General features: G+C 32.5%; 1 protein-coding gene across 1 annotated transcript in view; it reads left to right on the forward strand.

Moving 5' to 3' along the window:
* LOC142239988 (uncharacterized) overlaps positions 1–23,845 on the forward strand; it is a 235,093-nt gene that overhangs the window by 61,068 nt on the left and 150,180 nt on the right. The gene's annotated exons all lie outside the window — the stretch shown is intronic.

Consider the following 23,845-nt stretch of genomic DNA (forward strand, 5'->3'; position numbering starts at 1 on the left):
TTATATCCAACACATTTATTCTAAGGGCAAAACCGATAGCTTTTGAAGCTAGTGCTTTAATGTTTATTATAGTTTTTAAAATTGTAATAAAAGAAATATTTTTAGTAAACACATAACTTACATGGCAGCAAACAATATGTTTTAACCATTTGAACAAGAATTTTGGCCAGGTTTCATATGGATATGGGTCAAGTTATTCAAAAAAAAAAATAAAAGTTTAGTTGTCAAATGGTTTTTTTTACATTCATTCTACCTAGTTTGATAAGGGTTGAGAGGTCAACAAGTGTAATTGAAATCACAAATGCCACCAAATAAAAAACAAAACAAAAACATACAATGCAATTTAATTTCTTTCTATTGTTTTAACCAAAATTGAAATCGAAATGGTATTAAAATGTCATTTTCACATTGACCACACTTTGGGGTAATGGGAAAAAGTGAATGGGGTTTGTGAAACAGATATTCGGAGAACTGAAAAGTTTAAAGCTCAAGGGTTGATATTTGGCACAAACCAAAAACAATAGACCCACAACCCCTATCTACACAGGAGAATAACAAATCAGGGTTCAAGCCTTTTTTGTTTGGATTGGTGGTCGGTCATTCAATCGTAGCAATTTTTAGAAATTCAAAATAATGGAAATAACCGTAAGCCAGTAAAGATTTTCTAAAAATCTTCAAATGGAAGTTAACTTTTTTTAACCCTCTCCCTCCCTTTTACGTTTTTCTATTGTTGCTAACTGCTGCTGGATTTTTAATTATCTTTGGTTAACAGTGAAAATTTATGCCGTAAAAAAGCATTTTCACGCAATGGATACTCGCAGTATATTAACTTTTCATTTCGTATGTAACACATCCAAATATTAGTCTAAGATCACATAAAGTATATAAATTTGGTTCGTGTTGATGTTCTGAGTCGATGTAAATTACACTCGAACCTATCGATAAAACATCAAAATTTTCTATAGGAATAACATTTTGACAAAATTTTCTATAGACATATATTTGTGGCAAAATTTTCTATATAAAGAAATTTTATTTCTGTAGAAAATTTTGTTAAAATTTTATTTGCACAGAAAATTTATTCCTATAGAAAATTTTGTCTAAATAAATAAGTAAATAAATAAGATTTTTTTTTTCAAAATTTTATTTGTAACGAAAATTTTGACAAAATTTTATATCTAAGGAAAATTTTGTCAAACTTTTATTTCTATCAGAATTTTTTTTCTATAGAAAATTTAGTCAAAATTTTATTTCTATAGAAAATTTTGTTAAAATTTCATTTGTACAGAAAATTTTGTCAAAATTTTATTTCTATAGAGAACTTTGTCTAAATAAATAAATAGTTATTTCTAAAGAATTTTTTTTCAAAAATTTATTTAAAATTTTGTCAAAATTTTATTTCTATAGAAAATTTTGTTAAAATTTTATTTCTTTACAAAATTTTGTTAAAATTTTATTTGTATAGAAAATTTTGCCAAAATTTTATTTCTATAGAAATTTTTTTTCAAAATTTCAATTCTATAGTAAATTTTGTCAAAATTTTATTTCAATAGATAATTTTATCAAAATTTTAGTTCTATAGAAAAAATTTACAAAATTGTATTTCTATAAAATATTGAGTCTAATTTTTATACCCTTCACCACTACTGTGGTACAGGGTATAATAAGTTTGTGCATTTGTATGTAACGCCAAGAAATAGTGGTCATAGACCCATCTTATTTTATTTATTTATCAATTAATTACATTTACAATAAAATTATAAATATAATTGTAAGTTATGACTGCTAGGGTCTTAAGCTTGTTAGGAATTAAAACAAAAAAATGTGAATTAGATGAGTAAACCCATCTTTTAGTATACCGATCGGCTTAGAATTAAATTCTGAGTCGATTTAGCGATGTCCGTCTGTCTGTCTGTCTGTCTGTCCGTCCGTCTGTTTGTATATGTAATTTTGTGCACAAAGTACAGCTCGCAATTCAAGTCCGATCGTCCTCAAATTTGGCATAGGGCCGTTTCTTGGGACAGAGACTATCGCTATTGGTTTTGGAAAAAATCGGTTCAGATTTAGATATAGCTGTCATATATATTTATTCCTGATTTGGTCATAGTTAGCGTGTTTATCAACCGATTTTCTTGAAATACCGTACATCCAAATATTTTATGAATCTCGAAAATCTTGCAAAATATCACCTAAATCGGTTCAGATTTAGATATAGCTCCCATATATATCTTTCGTCCGATTTGTACTCATATGACCACAGAGGCCAAAGTTTACTACCGATCTTCGTGAAGTTTTGCACAGAGGGTAGTATTGACATTCTACCAATGCTTGGTAAATTTGATTGAAATCGGTTCAAATTTAGATATAGCTCCCATATATATCTTTCGTCCGATTTGAACTTATATGGCCACAAAAGCCAGAATGTTGCCGTGATTTGCTTCAAATTTTGCGCAAGGGGTACGTTTAATAGTATCGTTAAGTGTGTCAAATTTGAAATCGGTTCAGATTTAGATATGGCTCCCGTATATATCTCCCGTCCGATTGGCACTCATTTCACCAGGGGGGCCAAAGTTATACCCCCATATTTTAGCCCCATTTTCAATGGGATTTTCCTCCAATTGACTGGATAGTTTCCTCAGAGAATACAAATATGTCCAAAATTCTCACACTTTACACAAAATTCTGTTATTATTTCACCATATCTTAGCCATATCCTACACACTGCAATGCCAACATTTCCACAGAACGGATGAGTTTTAAGTAAGGCTCCAAGTCGCCCGACTAGACCAAATAATATATCACAACCCACACTTGACCACATATCTTGGCGAGATCTAACCAATATCCTGGTACAATCGCCACTGCTGAGTAGCAAAAATTGTAAATATTACTTTAATTGTCCTAAAATTGTGTTTCATCCCAGGGCGTTAGCCGATTTAAATTTTAATTCTAGAGTTTTTGTAGAAGTACAAAAAATTGTTTCCATTAAAAGTATTTGTATATGGAAATGCAAACTTTTATATAGCTCCCAGCAAATTTTAAGTAGTTGAGATGGTAACACAAATGTTTGTCTACATATTGGCGAAGGGTATAATATAGTCGGCTCCGCCCGACTTTAGACTTTACTTACTTGTTTTCTATAGAAAACTTTTTAAAAATTTTATTTCTATAGAAAATTTTGTCAAAATTGTGTTTCTGTAGGAAATTTTGTCAAATTTTATTTCTATAGAAAATTTTGCCAAAATTTTATTACGGGAGACAATTTGTAGGAAATTTTATTTCTATAGAAAATTTTGTCAAAATTGTATTTCTGTAGAAAATTTTGTCAAATTTTATTTCTATAGAAATAAATTTTCGCCAAAATTTTAATTCTAAATTTTGTCAAAATTTTATTTCTATACAAAATTTTGTCAAAATTTTATTTTTATACAAAATTTTGTCAAATTTTATTTCTATAGAAAATTTTGTCAAAATTGTGTTTCTGTAGAAAATTTTGCCAAAATTTTATTACGGGAGACAATTTGTAGGAAATTTTATTTCTATAGAAAATTTTGTCAAAATTGTATTTCTGTAAAAAATTTTGTCAAATTTTATTTCTATAGAAAATTTTGTCCAAAATTTCTCTAGAAAAATTTGTCAAAAGTGTATTTCTGTAGAAAATTTTGTCAAATTTTATTTCTATAGAAAATTTTCTCAAAATTTTATTTCTACGGCAAATTTTGTCAAAATTTTAGTTCTATAGATAATTTGGTCAAAATTTTAGTTCTATAGAAAATTTTGTCAAAATTTTGTTTCTATAGAAAATTTTGGCAAAATTTTATTTCTATAGAAAATCTTGCCAAAATTTTATTTCTATAGAAAATTTTGCCAAAATTTTATTTCTATAGAAAATTTTGCCAAAATTTTATTTCTATAGAAAATTTTGCCAAAATTTAGGAAATTTTTATTCTATATTCTATTCTATTTGTAGGACATTTTATTTCTATAGAAAATTGTACCAAAATTTGATTTCTGAAGGAAATTTTGACAAAATGTTATTTCTATAGAAAATGTTGCTAAAATTTTATTTTTTATAGAAAAAGCTGCCAAAAATTTTTCTTCTATAGAAAATTGTGCCAAAATTTTATTTTTATTAAAACTGTTGTTAAATGTTGTCAAAATTTTAGTTCTATAGATAATTTGGTCAAAATTTTAGTTCTATAGAAAATTTTGTCAAAATTTTGTTTCTATAGAAAATTTTGGCAAAATTTTATTTCTATAGAAAATCTTGCCAAAATTTTATTTATATAGAAAATTTTGCCAAAATTTTATTTCTATAGAAAATTTTGCCAAAATTTTATTTCTATAGAAAATTTTGCCAAAAATTTAGGAAATTTTTATTCTATATTCTATTCTATTTTTAGGAAATTTTATTTCTATAGAAAATTGTACCAAAATTTGATTTCTGAAGGAAATTTTGACAAAATGTTATTTCTATAGAAAATGTTGCTAAAATTTTATTTTTTATAGAAAAAGCTGCCAAAAATTTTACTTCTATAGAAAATTGTGCCAAAATTTTATTTTTATTAAAAATGTTGTTAAATGTTGTCAAAATTTTAGTTCTATAGATAATTTGGTCAAAATTTTAGTTCTTTAAAAAATTTTGTCAAAATTGTATTTCTGTAGACAATTTTGTCAAAATTTTATTTCTATAGAAAATGTTGTTAAAATTGTATTTCTATAGAAAATCTTGCGAAAATTTTATTACGGTAGACAATTTTTTGGAAATTTTATTTCTCTAGAAAATTTTGTCAAAATTGTATTTCTGTAGAAAATTTTGTCAAATTTTGTTTCTGTAGAAATAAATTTTTTTCAAAATTTTAATTCTATAGTAAATTTTGTCAAAATTTTATTTCTATAGAAAATTTTGTCAAAATTTTATTTTTATAGAAAATTTTGTCAAAATTTTATTTCTATAGAAAATTTTGTCAAAATTTTATTTTTATAGAAAATTTTGTCAAAATTTTATTTCTAAGAAAATTTTGTCAAAATTTTATTTCTAAGAAAATTTTGTCAAAATTTTATTTCTATGGCAAATTTTGTCAAAATATTATTTCTTTAGAAAATCTTGCTAAATTTTATTTCTATAGAAAAATTTTCCAAAATTTAATTTCTCTAGAAAATTTTGTCAAAATTGTATTTCTGCAGAAAATTTTGTCAAATCTTATTTCTATAGAAAATTTTGTCAAAATTTTAATTCTATAGTAAATTTTGTCAAAATTTTATTTCTATAGATAATTTTGTTAAAATTTTAGTTCTATTAAAAATTTTATTTCTATAGAAAATTTTGCCAAAAATTTATTACGGGAGAAAATTTTTAGGAAATTTTATTTATTGTACCAAAATTTGATTTCTGAAGGAAATTTTGAAAAAATATTATTTTTGTAGAAAATGTTGCTAACATTTTATTTTTTGTAGAAAAAGCTGCCAAAACTTTCTATAGAAATACAAATCTACACATCAAACTTTGTAAATCTAACTTGATGGGAAGTATTGTTTGCCGTTAAATTCATGATTTCGCCCATAGTACAATGGTGAACAGCTGCGAGTCCGAACGGCGTTCCACATTGTGGTCAAACTACTTACACAAACTTTGAAACACTCAGAAAAGTCACCAGCATTTTTGGGAGGGGATAATCCACCGCTGGAAAACTGTTTGGTATTTGTTCGAAACTAGATTTGAACAGACTGACGGGCTGATTGATTCAAAATTTCACCACAAAAGTCGAATGTATATCCCATCTAAGGACTAGTATCAATATTTCGATGCGTTACAAATGGAATGACAAAGGTGGTATATTACGCATTCTATGGTGGAGGGTATAAAAATAAAATAATATATGGGGTTAAAGACAGCAAAATAAAACAAAACAAAAAGAGTGATATCGTCCCTTCTGGGTTCTTAAGATTAAAACAGGGTTCGATGTGATTTTAGTTGTTTATCAGCCATATTTTAATTTCCCTAATGAACTTTTCAGGCTTTTGTTTTGTGAATGAAAATATCCGTTAATGTGTAAAGTTTAAGTCTGTGTACGAGCAGGTTTTATTAAAATGTTTAAATTTCGAATTGAAAACCAAAATTGTCCAAAAACGAAAACACAAATTTTTGTACAAAATTTTGTATTAAAAAATCGGACAATGTTTATTTTTAATTTGTCAACAATTTTTAATAATAACTTCAAAAAACATAACCTTTTGGAAATTGTGATGTCTATCGATTTATATATTAAATATTAAATTCTCCCAAGTGGAGAAAAATAAGTATTTATCAAATTTTAAGAACTAATAATTCCTAATAATAATTTTCTCCGTTCTCCCCCATTAACCTTGTGGGTTATTATTGAGCTTAATTTGTTAAACGATTTTCCTTTATTGGCACACAGTACACATGGTCTATGAGTTATATGAAAAGGGGACGGTTATGATGTTGGTGTTTAATATTGCCAACAAGTCTAGGGGATGTCTCAGTTGCCACATAACAGACAATGGCTTAAATGACCAAAGGACATGCTGAGCATATGCCTGGCGAGGCCACATATAATACAGCAGCGTTATTATTAATGGAAATGTATGTTTGAGTTTGTCCAACCAGGAATGCCAGGAAATGGAATGTGGCTTATAGATAAACTCATAAACTCATTGATGGTCAACATAAAGACAACATTGTATATACGGGAGGCAAATATGGCCAACTAAATGCCAATAACTTTAATGGCCCCAACTTCCAATTCATAGTTTATGTCACTATGAAGGTGGAAATGCTAGTTTATGTTTATCTTAATGTGTGTGTCATACAAGTTTTAGTTTAATGCCCTGTCCCTGTATATCGAACGAAAACCCATTCGAAAGAAAGGCAGTCACTCGAATTCGAATGATTTTGGGTTTTTCTATTTTTAAAAGTTGGTATCGTTTGTATGAGAATACATCGATTATCAAAAAGGAGGAATTTAATATGTTTGGCTTGAAAATTCTTTTAAATGTTAAAAATGTTTTTATTGTATATGTTCGATAGCACTATGACCCAAAATTCAACTTTTTGTCTCCAAACAAAAATCACTTATCCCAGCCGAAAGTACTCGATGAGAGAAGAAACGTAATTTCTGGATTTTGTCAGATTGGTTGCCGTTTGTCTTTAATGAGCCTCTAACATTTTGTCGCCAAATTCGAATTTGAGCACATTTTGCAATTTTCATATGACCATAGCTTGAAAAATGGTGTGAATTCATTTTTGAGGTATTCAGCAAAGCTGTAGCTCTTGACAAAAATGCTGAATATAATAAGTCGGAAAATTTCCATCTTCATGCTCAAAACCGCAAAAATGTCGATAAAATGACCACTTTTATCATCGATTTTTTCGGTTTTTGGACTACAGCTCATTGAAAATTTTAGCAAACAGTCGAGGGAAAAATGTAGCCTATAAAATTATAAACAACTTTGTAGTACATGTCAAATTCATATGACCACTCCTTGACCGATATAAATTTTACGTTTAGAATACGAAACAAAACCTTTCGTTCGATATACAGAAACAGGGCATAAATGTTTATCGCCTTCGTCTTATGAGAGGTGATATATAATACGAAGGTGGATCCATAAGTACTTAGTCTAGAAAAGAAAGTAATGATATATTTGGAAAAAGTGGAGATGTATTTTTATACCCTCCACCATAGGATGGGGGTATATTAACTTTGTCATTCCGTTTGTAACACATCGAAATATTGCTCTAAGACCCCATAAAGTATATATATTCTGGGTCGTGGTGAAATTCTGAGTCGATCTGAGCATGACCGTCCGTCCGTCTGTTGAAATCACGCTAACTTCCGAACGAAACAAGCTATCGACTTGAAACTTGACACAAGTAGTTGCTATTGATGTAGGTCGGATGGTATTGCAAATGGGCCATATCGGTCCACTTTTACGTATAGCCCCCAAATAAACGGACCCCCAAATTTGGCTTGCGATTGCTCTAAGAGAAGCAAATTTCATCCGATGCGGCTGAAATTTGGCACATGGTGTTAGTATATGGTCTCTAACAACCATGCAAAAATTGGTCCATATCGGTCCATAATTACATATAGCCCCCATATAAACCGATCCCCCGATTTGGCTTGCGGAGCCTCTAAGAGAACCAAATTACATCCGATCCGGTTGAAATTTGGTACATGGTGTTAGTATATAGTCTCTAACAACCATTCAAAAATTTGTCCATATCGGTCCATAATTACATATAGCCCCCATATAAACCGATCCCCCGATTTGACTTGCGGAGCCTCTAAGAGAACCAAATTTCATCCGATCCGGCTCTAATGACCATCCAAAAATTGGTCCACATCGACCCATAATTATATATAGCCCCCATATCAACCGATCTCCAGATTTGACCTCCGGAGCCTCTTAGAAGAGCAAAAGTTTTCCGATCCGATTGAAATTTGGTACGTGGTGTTAGTATATTGAATCTAACAACCATGCCAAAAGTGGTCCATATTGCTCCATAATTACATATAGCCCCCATATAAGCCGATCCCCAGATTTGACCTCCGGAGCCTCTTAGAGGAGCAAAATTCATCCGATCCGGATGAAATTTGGTACGTGGTGTTAGTATATGGTCTCTAACAACCATGCAAGAATTAGTCCATATCGGTCCATAATTATATATATAGCCCCCATAAAAATCGATCCCAAGATTTGTCCTCCGGAGCCTCTTGGAGGAGCTAAATTCATCCGATCCGGTTGAAATTTGGAACATGGTGTTAGAATGTGGTCTCTAACAAACACGCAAGAATTAGTCCATATCGGTCCATAATTATATATAGCCCCCCATATAAACCGTTCCCCAGATTTGATCTCCGGAGCCTTTTGTAGGAGCAAAATTCGTCCGAAGGCCGCTTATAATTGCCATAATTGGTCCATATCGGTCTATAGTTATATATAGCCGATCCCCAATCACACAAAAATTGGTCCATATCGGTACATAATCATGGTTGCCACTCGAGCCAAAAATAATCTACCAAAATTTTATTTTTATAGAAAACATTGTCAAAATGTTATTTCTATAGAAAAATTTGTCAAAATTTTATTTCTATAGAAAATTTTGTCAAAATTTTATTTCTATAGAAAATTTTGTCAAAATTTTATATCTATAGAAAATTTTGTCAACATTTTATTTCTATAGAAAATTTTTTCCAAATTTTATTTCTATAGAAAATTTTTTCCAAATTTTACTTCTATAGAAAATGTTGTCAAACGGTTACCGCAACCCAAGTAATTTGGCATCTGAACTGATTTCATTGATATTTTGCAAGATTTACGAGGCTTGTCAAACATTCAGATGTACGAAATTTCAAGAAGATCGGTTCATTAACTGGTCAATTATCATCAAGTCGGTGATAAATATATATATGAGAGCTATATCTAAATCTGAACCGATTTTCCCCAAAATCAAAAACAATTGTCTTTGACCTGAAGAAAGAACGTATTCCTAATTAGATGACGATCGGACTTGAACTGTACGTGGCACACAAAATTACATCTATATACAGGCAGACAGACAGACAGACAGACAGACAGACAGACAGACAGACGGGCATTGCCAAATCCACTCAGAACTTAATTCTAAGACGATCGGTATATAAAAGTTTAAGGTCTAAGACTGCTTCTTCTTGGTGGTACATACAAGTGCACAAACTTATTATACCATTACCATAGTAGTGGTGAAAAAAAATATTTTGCGGGTTTATTAACCTACACTACACTACACTACATCACCTCAGGCATTAGAAACCCAGCAAAAGTAGGGAAAATGTTTTTTTTTTTTTAATCCGGAAGTGATGCAAAATTGACGCATAAGCGATAAATTTAACATGGGCTTGACATAGGACGGATGTCCACCATTCCCACAACAGTTGCACTGAACATGCATCACTTCTTAAGGTGTGATCCGAATTCAGTGTTTTTGATGTGGATTAAAAAATTTTATAATATTTTGACAAATAAACAATTCTTATATTTTTCATGATTTGTAAAGCATTTGTCTGAAGTGTTTGAACTGAAATTTTTTCAAAAATTTTACAATGGATTTAGAGTTTTTTTTTCGAAAAAAAAAAAAATTAAATAATGTGTACCATTTTATTAATTCTTACTTTGTTTTTAACCTATTTGTATTAAAAGTATGAAAAAAGCGAGTTATAAAAAATTTAATTAAAAAACTTTCTGTGGAGTTAAAATAAAGAACATCTTTAGGACGACATTTTTGGAAGTGCTTTCAAAATCATGCCTTTAGAAAAACTTCCAATTATTTTTGGTGGGATGTTAAGCCTTAGGTTAGGTTAGGTTAGGTGGCAGCCCGATGTATCAGGCTCACTTAGACTATTCAGTCCATTGTGATACCACATTGGTGAACTTCTCTCTTATCACTGAGTGCTGCCCGATTCCATGTTAAGCTCAATGACAAGGGACCTCCTTTTTATAGCCGAGTCCGAACGGCGTTCCACATTGCAGTGAAACCACTTAGAGAAGCTTTGAAACCCTCAGAAATGTCACCAGCATTACTGAGGTGGGATAATCCACCGCTGAAAAACTTTTTGGTGTTCGGTCGAAGCAGGAATCGAACCCACGACCTTGTGTATGCAAGGCGGGCATGCTAACCATTGCACCACGGTGGCTCCCATTTTAAGCCTTAGGAATGAAATAAGAACATAAATTTGCCAAACATTCGATAAAAGTGACTCAAATAAATTTATAATTTATGAAATTAATATTTAATAATACGCGGGATAAAATAATACAAAACAAGTAAGGAAAGTCTAAAGTCGGGCGGGGCCGACTATATTATACCCTGCACCACTTTGTAGATCTAAATTTTCGATACCATATAACATCCGTCAAATGAGTTGGGGGCTATATATAAAGGTTTGTCCCAAATACATACATTTAAATATCACTCGATTTGGACAGAATTTGATTTTACAAAATCTATAGACTCAAAATTTAAGTTGGCTAATGCACTTGGGTGGAACACAATTTTAGTAAAAAAATATGGGAATATGGAAACATTTAAATCTGAAGCAATTTTAAGGAAACTTCGCAAAAGTTTATGTATCATTTATCGCTCGATATATATGTATTAGAGGTTTGGGAAAATTAGAGTCATTTTACAACGATTTAACAAGGAAAATGTTGGTATTTTTACCATTTTTGTCGAAATCAGAAAAACATATATATGGGAGCTATATCTAAATCTGAACCGATTTCAACCAAATTTGGCACGCATAGCTACAATGCTAATTCTACTCCCTGTGCAAAATTTCAACTAAATCGGAACAAAAATTGGCCTCTGTGGTCATATGAGTGTAAATCGGGCGAAAGCTATATATGGGAGATATATCTAAATCTGAACCGATTTTGAACCAAATTTGGCACGCATAGCTACAATGCTAATTCTACTCCCTGTGCAAAATTTCAATTAAATCGGAGCAAAAAATTGGCCTCTGTGGTCATTTGAGTGTAAATCGGGCGAAAGCTATATATGGGAGCTATATCTAAATCTGAACCGATTTCAACCAAATTTGACACGCATAGCTATAATGTTAATTTTGCTCCCTGTGCAAAATTTCAACTAAATCGGAGCAAAAAATTGGCCTCTGTGGTCATTTGAGTGTAAATCGGGCGAAAGCTATATATGGGAGCTATATCTAAATCTGAACTGATTTGGCTGATATTTTGCAAGTTTTTCGAGACTCATAAAATATTCGGATGTACGGAATTTGAGGAAGATCGGTTGATATACACGCCAATTATGACCAGATCGGTGAAAAATATATATGGCAGCTATATCTAAATCTGGACCGATTTTTTCCAAAATCAATAGGGATCGTCTTTGAGCCGAAACAGGACCCTATACCAAATTTTAGGACAATCGGACTAAAACTGCGAGCTGTACTTTGCACACAAATATACATCAACAGACAGACAGACAGACAGACAGACAGACAGACAGACGGACAGACAGACAGACGGACATCGCTAAATCGACTCAGAATTTAATTCTAAGCCGATCCGTATACTAAAAGGTTGGTCTATGATTACTCCTTCTTGGCGTTACATACAAATGCACAAACTTATTATACCCTGTACCACAGTAGTGGTGAAGGGTATAAAAAAAACAATGCCAGCAGCAAAAGTAATAAACAAAACAACATTTTGCAATATCATATTTCATTCCTTCATTCCAATGATCATCTCTATGAAACTTTTCCCGTACTCTGGCATTAGAAAACGTTTCATAAGTTTATACCCCACGGGGTGGGGTATAAATGAAAATGTTATATTTCATGCAAACAAACGTAATGAAATACTACCAACGGCCATTTTCATGTAGCTCCATTAGGCTTTAACTGCCAGTTAATAGCAAGAAAAATGGAAATATCTTTTCTCCGGTTAACTTTAACTGAAAAATTTTCAGCAGTTAAGTTTCTAACTGGCATATGGAATGTATACGCAAGATGACAGATATGTAGATAGTTCGTTAGCTAAAGTTCGTTAGCTAACGTAGCACTAACGGAGCTCTATGAAAATGGGGGTAAGAATGTCATTTGAAGAACCAAACTTCATTTTATTATAATCATGGAAACATCATGAAATAAATACAAAAAATGCCAATGGCATTTTCGAAATTTCATATGTTTTGAAAAAAAAAAAACCTAAATTAGGAAAAACAACAAATGTGAAGTAATGAAAAGAGATGGATAGAGAGAAAGGGAAAATACGGGAGGAATGTTGCTGGAACCACTTAGATGGAAAAAATGTAGACTTGGACATAAAATGTGAACAAAATTAGAAGAAGTTTGTTGTATACATAATGTACCGCACTACCCACCAAAAAATGAAGTTGTTTACAAAGTTTTCTTTATATTGTCATGTCGGGCTATGTGGTACTTCTCAAATTTTCCATGGCACGATTTTCTACAGAAATAAAATTTTGACAAAATTTTTTATAGATATAAAATTTAGACAAAATTTTCTAGAGCAATAAATTTTGACAAAATTTTCTATAGAGATAATATTTTCACAAACATTTCTATAGAGATAAAATTTTAACAAAATTTTCTATAGAAATAAAATTTTGACAAAATTTTCTATAGAAATAAAATTTTGACAAAATTTGCTATAGAAATAAAATTTTGACAAAATTTTCTATAGAATAAAATTTTGACAAAATTTTCTATAGAATAAAATGTTGACAAAATTTTCTATAGAAATAAAATTTTGACGAAAGTTTCTATAGAAATAAAATTTTGACGAAAGTTTCTATAGAAATAAAATTTTGACGAAAGTTTCTATAGAAATAAAATTTTGACAAAATCTTCTACAAAAATAAAATTTTGACAAAATCTTCTATAAAAATAAAATGTTGACAAAATTTTCTACACAAAAAAAATCTTGATACAAAAATTTGACAAAATGTTCTATAGAAATAAAATTTTGACAAAATTTCTAGAAAAATTAAATTTTGACAAAATCTTCTATAACAAGTATATACGGCCGTAAGTTCGGCCAGACCGAAACTTACGTACCATCCACCATGGATTGCGTAGAAACTTGTACTAAAGACTGTCATCCACAATCGAATTACTTGGGTTGTGGTAATACTATATATGATTGTCGACCGATATGTACCAATTTTGGCATGGTTGTTAAAGATCATATACTTACACCACGTACCAAATTTCAACCGGATCGAATGAAATTTGCTCCTCCAAGAGGCTTATATGGGGGCTATATATGATTATCGATCGATATGGACCACCTTTGACATGGTTGTTAGAGACCATATACTAACACCACGTACCAAATTTCAACTGGATCGGATGAATATGGGGGCTATATACACTCAAAAAAAAAGTGAACTCACTATTTCACTAAAGCCAATTTAACTATATTTTAGTTCATGAAATTATTATATTTGGAGAAAGTTTCATTTACTCTAATAATTTTTTGCGTACGTTAGTTAAATGAACTAAAAGACGGGAAAAAATTATACACAAATGAAGTAAAAAGTTTTACTAAATTCGTACTTCTCACAAAATAAAGGGTGATTTGTTAAGAGCTTGATAACTTTTTTTTTTAAAAAAACGCATAAAATTTGCAAAATCTCATCGGTTCTTTATTTGAAACGTTAGATTGGTCCATGACATTTACTTTTTGAAGATAATTTCATTTAAATGTTGACCGCGGCTGCGTCTTAGGTGGTCCATTCGGAAAGTCCAATTTTGGGCAACTTTTTCGAGCATTTCGGCCGGAATAGCCCGAATGTCTTCGGAAATGTTGTCTTCCAAAGCTGGAATAGTTGCTGGCTTATTTCTGTAGACTTTAGACTTGACGTAGCCCCACAAAAAATAGTCTAAAGGCGTCAAATCGCATGATCTTGGTGGCCAACTTACCGGTCCATTTCTTGAGATGAATTGTTCTCCGAAGTTTTCCCTCAAAATGGCCATAGAATCGCGAGCTGTGTGGCATGTAGCGCCATCTTGTTGAAACCACATGTCAACCAAGTTCAGTTCTTCCATTTTTGGCAACAAAAAGTTTGTTAGCATCGAACGATAGCGATCGCCATTCACCGTAACGTTGCGTCCAACAGCATCTTTGAAAAAATACGGTCCAATGATTCCACCAGCGTACAAACCACACCAAACAGTGCATTTTTCGGGATGCATGGGCAGTTCTTGAACGGCTTCCAAATGCGGCAATTTTGCTTATTTACGTAGCCATTCAACCAGAAATGAGCCTCATCGCTGAACAAAATTTGTCGATAAAAAAGCGGATTTTCTGCCACTGATTTTGGTAATAAAATTCAATGATTTGCAAGCGTTGCTCGTTAGTAAGTCTATTCGTGATGAAATGTCAAAGCATACTGAGCATCTTTCTCTTTGACACCATGTCTGAAATCCCACGTGATCTGTCAAATACTAATGCATGAAATAATTTGTAAATTTTACTACAACAGCGTCCATCATGAACTTCGTATGTCACTAAAGACATTCTTGCAATTTTGAACTCCAATTTTTTCCTTCAAACTGCAAAGTTTTCTTTAAAAAGTGATAAAAAATTATTTATGTCTAATAAATTTTCTTGAATTTGTCGAAAAATATTTACTTATTTTTATGATATCGGCGTGATGCCAGCGCTTGTAATACTGTTTAGTTAAAAATTTCTAAAACTATTCAAAATTTTCTAAAGTTAATCAAAAGTTTTCTTCCTGGTGGGTTCACTGTTTTTTCAGTGTATAATTATGAAGCGATATGGACCAATTTTTGCATGGTTATTAGAGACTATATAAATACACCACGTACAAAATTTCAACCGGATCGGATGAAATTTGCTCCTCCAAGAGGCTCCGGAGGTCAAATCTGGGGATCGGTTTATATGGAGGCTATATATAATTATGGACCGATGTGGACCAATTTTTGCATGGTTGTTAGAGACCATATACTAACACCATGTACCAAATTTCAGCCGAACGAACGAACATGCTCAGATCGACCCAGAGTTTCACCACGACCCAGAATATATATACGTTATGGGGTCTTAGAGCAATATTTCGATGTGTTACAAACGGAATGACATAGTTAATATACCCGGGATCCTATGGTGGAGGGTATAAAAATAAAATTTTGACATTTTCTACAAAAATAAAATTCTGAAAAAAAAAATAAACTTTTGACCAAATCTTCTATAAATATAATTTTACAATATTTATTATAGAAATAAAATCTAGACAATTTTCTATAGAAATAAAATTTAAACAAAATTTTCTATCGAAAAAAAATTGTGACAAAATGTTCTATAGAAATAAGAGGATGCTGATGGGGAATATGGTAATTCCGAAACGGCAGTCGATCCAACCATCTTGCAGTCTATAGGGCTTTGCCCAAATAAATTTGACAAACATTATTTTCCTCTGTTGGTTAAGCTACACTTGTAGTTTAGTCAATGCATGGTTTTAAGCTGAAATAAAAAAAAAACAACAACAATGATTAAAGAACAAAACCAACAATAACAAAGGGAGCCACCGTGGTGCATTGGTTAGCCACCGTGTTGCATTGGTTAGCATGCCCGAACCCACAAGGTCGTGGGTTCGATTCCTGCTTCGACCGAACACCAAAAAGTTTTTCAGCGGTGGATTATCCCACCTCAGTAGTACTGGTGACATTTCTGAGGGTTACAAAGCTTCTCTAAGTGGTTTCACTGCAATGTGGAACGCCGTTCGGATTCAGCTATCAAAAAGGAGATCCCTTGTCATTGAGCTTAACATGGAATCGGGCAGCACTCAGTGATAAGAGAGAAGTTCACCAATGTCGTATCACAATGGACTCAATAGTCTAAGTGAGCCTGATACATCTGGCTGCCACCTAACCTAACCTAACAATAACAAAACAAAATAAAATAAAATTTTATTAAAATTTCCTGTAGAAAAAAAAATTGACAAAAATTTCTATAGAAATGAAATTTTGAAAAAAAATTCTATCGAAATAAAATTTTGAAAAGAAAGTTCCAAGGAAATAAAATTTTGACAAAATTTTCTGTAGAAATTAAATTTTTACAAATTTTCTATTGAAATAAAATTTTGATAAAAATATCCATAGAAATAAAAATTTGACAAATTTTTTTTAGAAATAAAATTTAGACAAAATTTTCTATAGAAAAAAAAATTTTTTGAAAAAATGTTCTATAGAAATAAAATTTTACAAAATTTTCTATAGAAATAAAATTTTGACAAAATTTTCTGAAGAAATAAAATCCTGACAACATTTCTATATATATAAAATTTTGACAAAGTTTTCTATAGAAATAAAATTTTGACAAAATTTTCTATAGAAATAAAATTTTTACGCAATTTTCCAAGGAAATAAAATTTTGACAAAATTTCCTATAGAAATAACATTTGGACAAAATTTTCCATAGAAATAAAAATTTGACAAAGTTTTCTATAGAAATAAAATTTTACAACATTTTCCAAGGAAATAAAATTTTTACAACATTTTCTACAGAAATAAAATTTTGACATAATTTTCTATAGAAATAAAATTTTGACCAAATTTTCTATAGAAATAAAATTGTGACAACATTTCTATAGATATAAAATTTTGACAAAGTTTTCTATAGAAATAAAATTTTGACAACATTTTCTATAGAAATAAAATTTTGACAACATTTTCTATAGAAAGAAAATTTTGACAAAAATTTCTATAGAAATGAAATTTTTACGCAATTTTCCAAGGAAATAAAATTTTGACAAAATTTCCTATAGAAATAAAATTTGGACAAAATTTTCCATAGAAATAAAATTTTGACAAAGTTTTCTATAGAAATAAAATTTTTACAACATTTTCCAAGGAAATAAAATTTTTACAAAATTTTCTACAGAAATAAAATTTTGACATAATTTTCTATAGAAATAAAATTTTGACAAAGATATGTATAGAAATAAAATTTTGACAAAAATATCTATAGAAATAAAATTTTGACAAAAATATCTATAGGAATAATATTTTGACAAAAAATCTATAGAAATAAAATGTTGACGAAATTTTCTATAGAAATAAAATTTTGGAAAATTTTCTATGGAAATAGAATTATGACAAAGTTTTCAATAGAAATAAAATTTTACAAAATTTTCTATAGAAATAAAATTTTGATAAAAATATCCATAGAAACAAAAATTTGACAAAAAAATTTTTTATAGAAATAAAATTTAGACAAAATTTTCTATAGAATAAAATTTTGACAAAATGTTCTATAGAAATAAGATTTTCCAAAATTTTCTATAGAAATAAAATTTTGACAACGTTTTCTGAAGAAATAAAATCCTGACAACATTTCTATAGAAATAAAATGTTGACAAAGTTTTTTATAGAAATAAAATTTTGACAATATTTTCTATAGAAATAAAATGTTTACGAAATTTTCCAAGGAAATAAAATTTTGATAAAATTTTCTATAGAAATGAAATTTTGACAAAGTATTCTATAGAAATAAAATTTTTACAAAATTTTCCAAGGAGATAAAATTTTTACAAAATTTTCCAAGGAAATAAAATTTTGACAAAATTACCTATAGAAACAAAATTGTGACAAAATTTTCTATAGAAATAAAATTTTGACATAATTTTCTATAGAAATAAAATCTTGACAAAAATATCTATAGAAATAAAATTTTGACAAAAATATCTATAGAAATAAAATTTTGACAAAAATATCTATAGGAATAATATTTTGACAAAAAATCAAAATAAAATTAAAAAAAAATCTATAGAAATAAAATTTTGGAAAGTTTTCTATGGAAATAGAATTATGACAAAGTTTTCAATAGAAATAAAATTTTACAAAATTTTCTATAGAAATAAAATTTTGACAAAATCTTCTATAGAAACAAAATTTTGACCAAGTTTTCTATAGAATTAAAATTTTGACATAAGTTTCGATAGAAAAAATTTACAAAATTGCCGATAGAGAAAAATGTACAAAATTTTCGTTAGAGAAAATTTTGACAAAATTTTCTATAGAAAAAAAATTTTGACAAAATTTTCTATAGAAATAGAATTTCGACAAAGTTTTCTATAGAAATAAAGTTTTGACAAATTTTTCTATAGAAAGAAAAAATTTAACAAAATTTTATTTAGAAAAAAAATTTACAAAATTTTCAATAGAAATAAAATTTTGACAAAAGTATCTACGGAAATAAAATTTTGATAAAAAAATTTTATAGAAATATTTTTTTTTTAAATCGGACTGACAATGTTAGTATACCCCCCATCCCATGGGGAAGCAAAATGTTTTCAGTAGTATGTTATAATTTTCATTGTGTTTTGGGATCTATTGATTTTTTCTTATTTCATGTATTTTGATTTCCTTTAATTTATTATCTTTGGCATCTTTACCAACTCCTTAATCTTCAACAATTCTTCTCAATTTGATTATTTTAAAAGAATTGTCCACTTAAGGTGTGCAAATATTTCAAGTTCTCTCCTGTCACTTTCGAACATAGTAATAAGCATAGGGATCCTAGTGTCGTAAATGCTATCCTGACATTTTGCTGATGAGGGTTCACATAAACAAACTGCTATGTTCTTTACACTTCAGCAAATATTTGACTTATGATATTTTTTTTTGTGCGTCGAATGAAAATTCTTACGTGATTGGCCAATTTTTGTAACAATTGTTTTGTTGAGTAAACAAGAAAATAAAAATGCTAGAAATCACCCATGTCAAGTAGAATATGATACAACAATTGATATAAAAAAAAAAGAAATTGTAAAAACACATTGAGCTGTCAATTTTGAATAATATGAAGAGCTTTTGTTATTTAAAGAGCAAATAAATAAAAACAGATTTCAAAAGTTCATTGACAATACTGAAATATTTATTTTGTCTTTAGCACAGTATATGCTAGGCTAGGTCGAATCTTAAATACCATGAATCAAATATAGTAAGTAGTTTCTTTTAAATAACCCTTCTTCGTAAAAAAAAATATATAGAAATTCAGGTGGATTTAACCGCATATACTACCTCAAAAAATTCGGCTTAATTGGTATGCAATATGGATGCAAAAAAAAAAACACTTCTACTTTAAAACTACATTTCATGCATGCCCTAGGACCGTATCGTCTTAGAATTAAATTCAGAGTCGATTTAGCGATGTCCGTCTGTCTTTCCGTCTGTCTGTCCGTCTGCCTGTTGTGTAAAGTGCAGCTTGCAGTTTAAGTCCGATCGTCCTCAAAGTTGCCATATATAGTTATCACTGATCTGTTCATAATTCGCATGTTTATCAACCGATCTTTTGAGTCTCGCAAACCATGCAAAATATCAGCCAAATCGGTTAAAATTTAGATATAGCTTCCATATATATCTTGCGTCCGATATACACGTATATGGTCCCAGAAGCCAAAGTATTTTAAGGTTGTGAAATCTTTGGCCTAACGACAATATTTTTTCAGTGTAGGCAAGAACAATTTTCTGCTGTGTTATTTACATACCCAACATGTATTTGGCTTATAGAACACCAGTGAGTTACCATAGATCCCAGTGACGACTGCACAATCATGGCATTCGGGCCCATTGTTGATGACATATGCGATCGTGTAAACGTCTACATTGCTGATCTTACCAGTTATTTCACTGCTAGAAATTTGAGGATATCTGCCACAAAATCCTCAGCCACACTGTTGAGGACGGCGGAAGTACGAATGTTAGAGTCGCTGGCGAAACAATTCCGACAGTAAACTAACCCAAGATACTTGGGGTAACATTCGACAGCCTGTTTATGTCGTCTGCCAATGCCAAGTCGCTTGCCGGCAACACTTGGGTTGCGGATAAAGAAACCTTGTTGACTACTTATAAGGCAATTGGCCGGTCAGTGGTAAACTATGCAGCGCCAGTGTGGACACCTCAAACAAGCGAACGCTGCCCTTAGAACTGCAACAGGATGTCTCCGCAGTACACCCCTGGATCACCGTTATGCGGAGACCAAGATCATCCCGGTGCGTCGACACAATTAGGTTAGGTTAAAGGGTGATACGGTCAAAATTTGGTCAATATAAACTTGACGTATTTCTTTCAATTTTGCATTTAAAAAACCTGAACACCCCTCATTTTGAAGGTGTCTGTGTGTAGAATGTTGCTCCTATTTTGATTTTGGAATTCACTCTTCAGTTGTCAAAATGCCGTCCAAGCAAGAAGAGCAGCGTATCAAAAATTTGCTCGCGCATCGCGAAAATCCGAGCTACTCGCACGCAAAGCTGGCAAAATCGCTAAAAGTTGCCAAATCAACCGTTACAAATGTAATTAAAGTGTTTGGGGAACGTTTGTCGACAGCCAAGAAGTCTGGATCGGGGGGAAATCGAAAACCGGAAGCCGCTGAGACGGTAGTTTGAAGCGAAACCCTAACCTCTCTCTCCGAGATGCCGCAAATAAGCTGGGTGTATCGTCTACAACCGTGCATCGAGCCAAAAAACGAGCCGGATTATCGACTTACAAGAAGGTAGTGACTCCAAATCGCGATGATAAACAAAATACGACGGCCAAAGCGCGATCCCGGAGGCTGTACACGACAATGCTGACGAAGTTTGACTGCGTGGTAATGGACGACGAAACCTACGTCAAAGCCGACTACAAGCAGCTTCCGGGACAAGAGTTTTATACGGCAAAAGGAAGGGGAAAGGTAGCAGGTATTTTCAAGCACATAAAACTGCCAAAGTTCGCAAAGAAATATCTGGTTTGGCAAGCCATCTGTACCTGTGGCTTGAAAAGCAGCATTTTCATAGCTTCCGGGACTGTCAACCAAGAAATTTACGTGAAAGAGTGTTTGAATAAACGTCTGCTGCCTTTCCTGAAGAAACACGGTTGTTCCGTACTGTTTTGGCCGGATTTGGCATCTTGCCATTACGCTAAAAAGGCCATGGAGGCCATGGTACGCCGCCAACAACGTGCAGGTGGTTCCCAAGGACAAGAACCCTCCCAACAGGCCAGAGCTCCGCCCAATTGAGAAATACTGGGCTATTGTCAAGCGGAACCTAAAGAAGACCAAAAAAACTGCTAAGGACGAGCAGCAGTTCAAGGCAAACTAGCTTTCTGCGGCGAAGAAGGTGGACAAGGTGGCTGTACAAAATCTGATGGCAGGTGTCTTGAAAAAGAAATTTAATTTGATTTTTCAAATAAACGATTTCACCGATTTACACGCGTTTTCCCTTGACCAAATTTTGACCGTATCACCCTTTAGCTTGTAGAGGATGACATCAATTTTTGTGTTGAAATTGATGTCCACTTAGACCAGTAAGGGTCCATTGTGATTCCTCGATGTGATCTTTCCATTTTCTTCCTTCCGATGCAATCCGCTTTGTCCCAGAGCTTCCTCCTGCTGGTTCTCTTTGAAAGAAATCTCAGAACAACCAACCAGAGGCCCTGCTGAATGCAAGTATGTCCCTTAAGCTGCACTCCCGCAGATCAGTGAGAGCCTGAAAGAAAAGGAGTCCAGTATCTTGTTTCTTCTAAAGGATAAAGCTGGACACTGGCACAGGAAGTGGTACGACTCCTCCGTAACCTCCGGGTCCAGGCACCATCTACAGATGTCATCGTCTTTAAGTCCTATTCTTACCATGTGTTTCCCAAGTGTGTTATGACTCGTTATGATACCAATCAGTGGCCGCATTCTTTCCTGTTCATCGACATCAAAATTTCGCAGTCCCTACGTTTCTTTTCGTCCCATATCAACTTGGTTTGCTTGCAACCAACCGAAGAAACCCAGCGTCTTCGCCATAGTTCGTCATATTTTACCTCCATCCTGTAATTATAAGAAGACAGTGGAGGAAAAACGTCCTCTAGGACATTTTTCGTTCCGCGAGCGCCCTCCTTAGCCAGCACATCTGCTTCCTCATTTCCAATTTGTCCCATAGTGCCCAGGTGCCCAGCACAGATTTATATTATGCTGTTCAGTGAGAACCTTGAGTTCTCTACAACAGCGGCTGACTACTTTAGACCTTACGTCAACACTGCACAATGCCTTTACTGCTTGACAGTCGACGAAGAAGCTGATATCGCTTCTGAATAACGGCCTCATCAACAGTGACTCAACAGCCTTTGTGATCGCAAATACATGTGGCCAAAGCAGTACCTCTTGGGTTGAAGGTTCGAAATTGTCATTCAAATCACCATCTTGTGGATAGACAACCTCCCAGGAATGTAAGGGTTGATCTTCACCTTCTATAGCACGAAGTCCAGCGTTACAAAAGTGAGCCTCTAGATCAGGCAGCATATCAGACAGGTCTGAACAGGATTCATGAGGATATTGTAGCTGAAGCGGTGAGAAGCTACAAGGTTAATCCTGTTCTCGGAGTCCGACCACCGCCCATAGCACCGGTGGAAAGAGACTTCCCACGGCAGACCAGAGTGGTTTTGAGCACAATAAAGATCAGGCAAGTGCAGCCTCCTCAATTCCTACTTATCAGTGATTGATAGCAGCGTAGCTGACGTGTGTCCCATCTGTAAGCAAGGGCCGCATGACACTCGTCAACTTTTCGCTGGCCTCTTGGGTTGCTATCGAAGTTGTCATCCAAATCACCATCTTGTGGATAGGGAACCTCCTTCCAGGAATGTAAGGGTTGATCTTCAGCTTCTAGAGCGCGAGATCCAGCGTTACACAAGTGAGCCTCTAGATCAGGCAGCATATCAGACAGGTTTGAACAGGATTCATGAGGATACTGTAGCTGAAGCGGTGAGAAGCTACAAGGTTAATCCTGTTCTCGGAGTCCGACCACCGCCCATAGCACCGAAGGAAAGAGACCTTCCACGGCACACTAGGGTGGTTTTAGCACAATTAAGAACAGGCAAGTGCAGGCACCTCAACTCCTACTTATCTGTGATTGATAGCAGCGTAGCTGACGTGTGTCCCATCTGTAACCAAGGGCCGCATGACACTCGTCACCTTTTCGCTTGCCTCTTGGGTTGCTATCGAAGTTGTCATCCAAATCGCCATCTTGTGGATAGGCAACCTCCTCCCAGGAATGTAAGGGTTGATCTTCACCTTCTAGAGTGAGAGGTTCAGCATTATAAAAATGAGCCTCTAGATCAGGCAGTATATCAGACAGGTCTAAACTTGATTCATGAGGATACTGTAGCTGTAGCGGTGAGAAGCTACAAGCTTAATCCTGTTCTCCGAGTCCGACCACTGTCCATAGCACCGGAGGAAAGAGACCTCCCACGGCAGACCAGAGTGGTTTTATTTCAATTGGGTTGCTATCGAAGTTGTCATCCAAATC

Source organism: Haematobia irritans, chromosome 5, assembly GCF_050003625.1.
Source record: "Haematobia irritans isolate KBUSLIRL chromosome 5, ASM5000362v1, whole genome shotgun sequence".
Lineage (NCBI taxonomy): Eukaryota > Metazoa > Arthropoda > Insecta > Diptera > Muscidae > Haematobia > Haematobia irritans.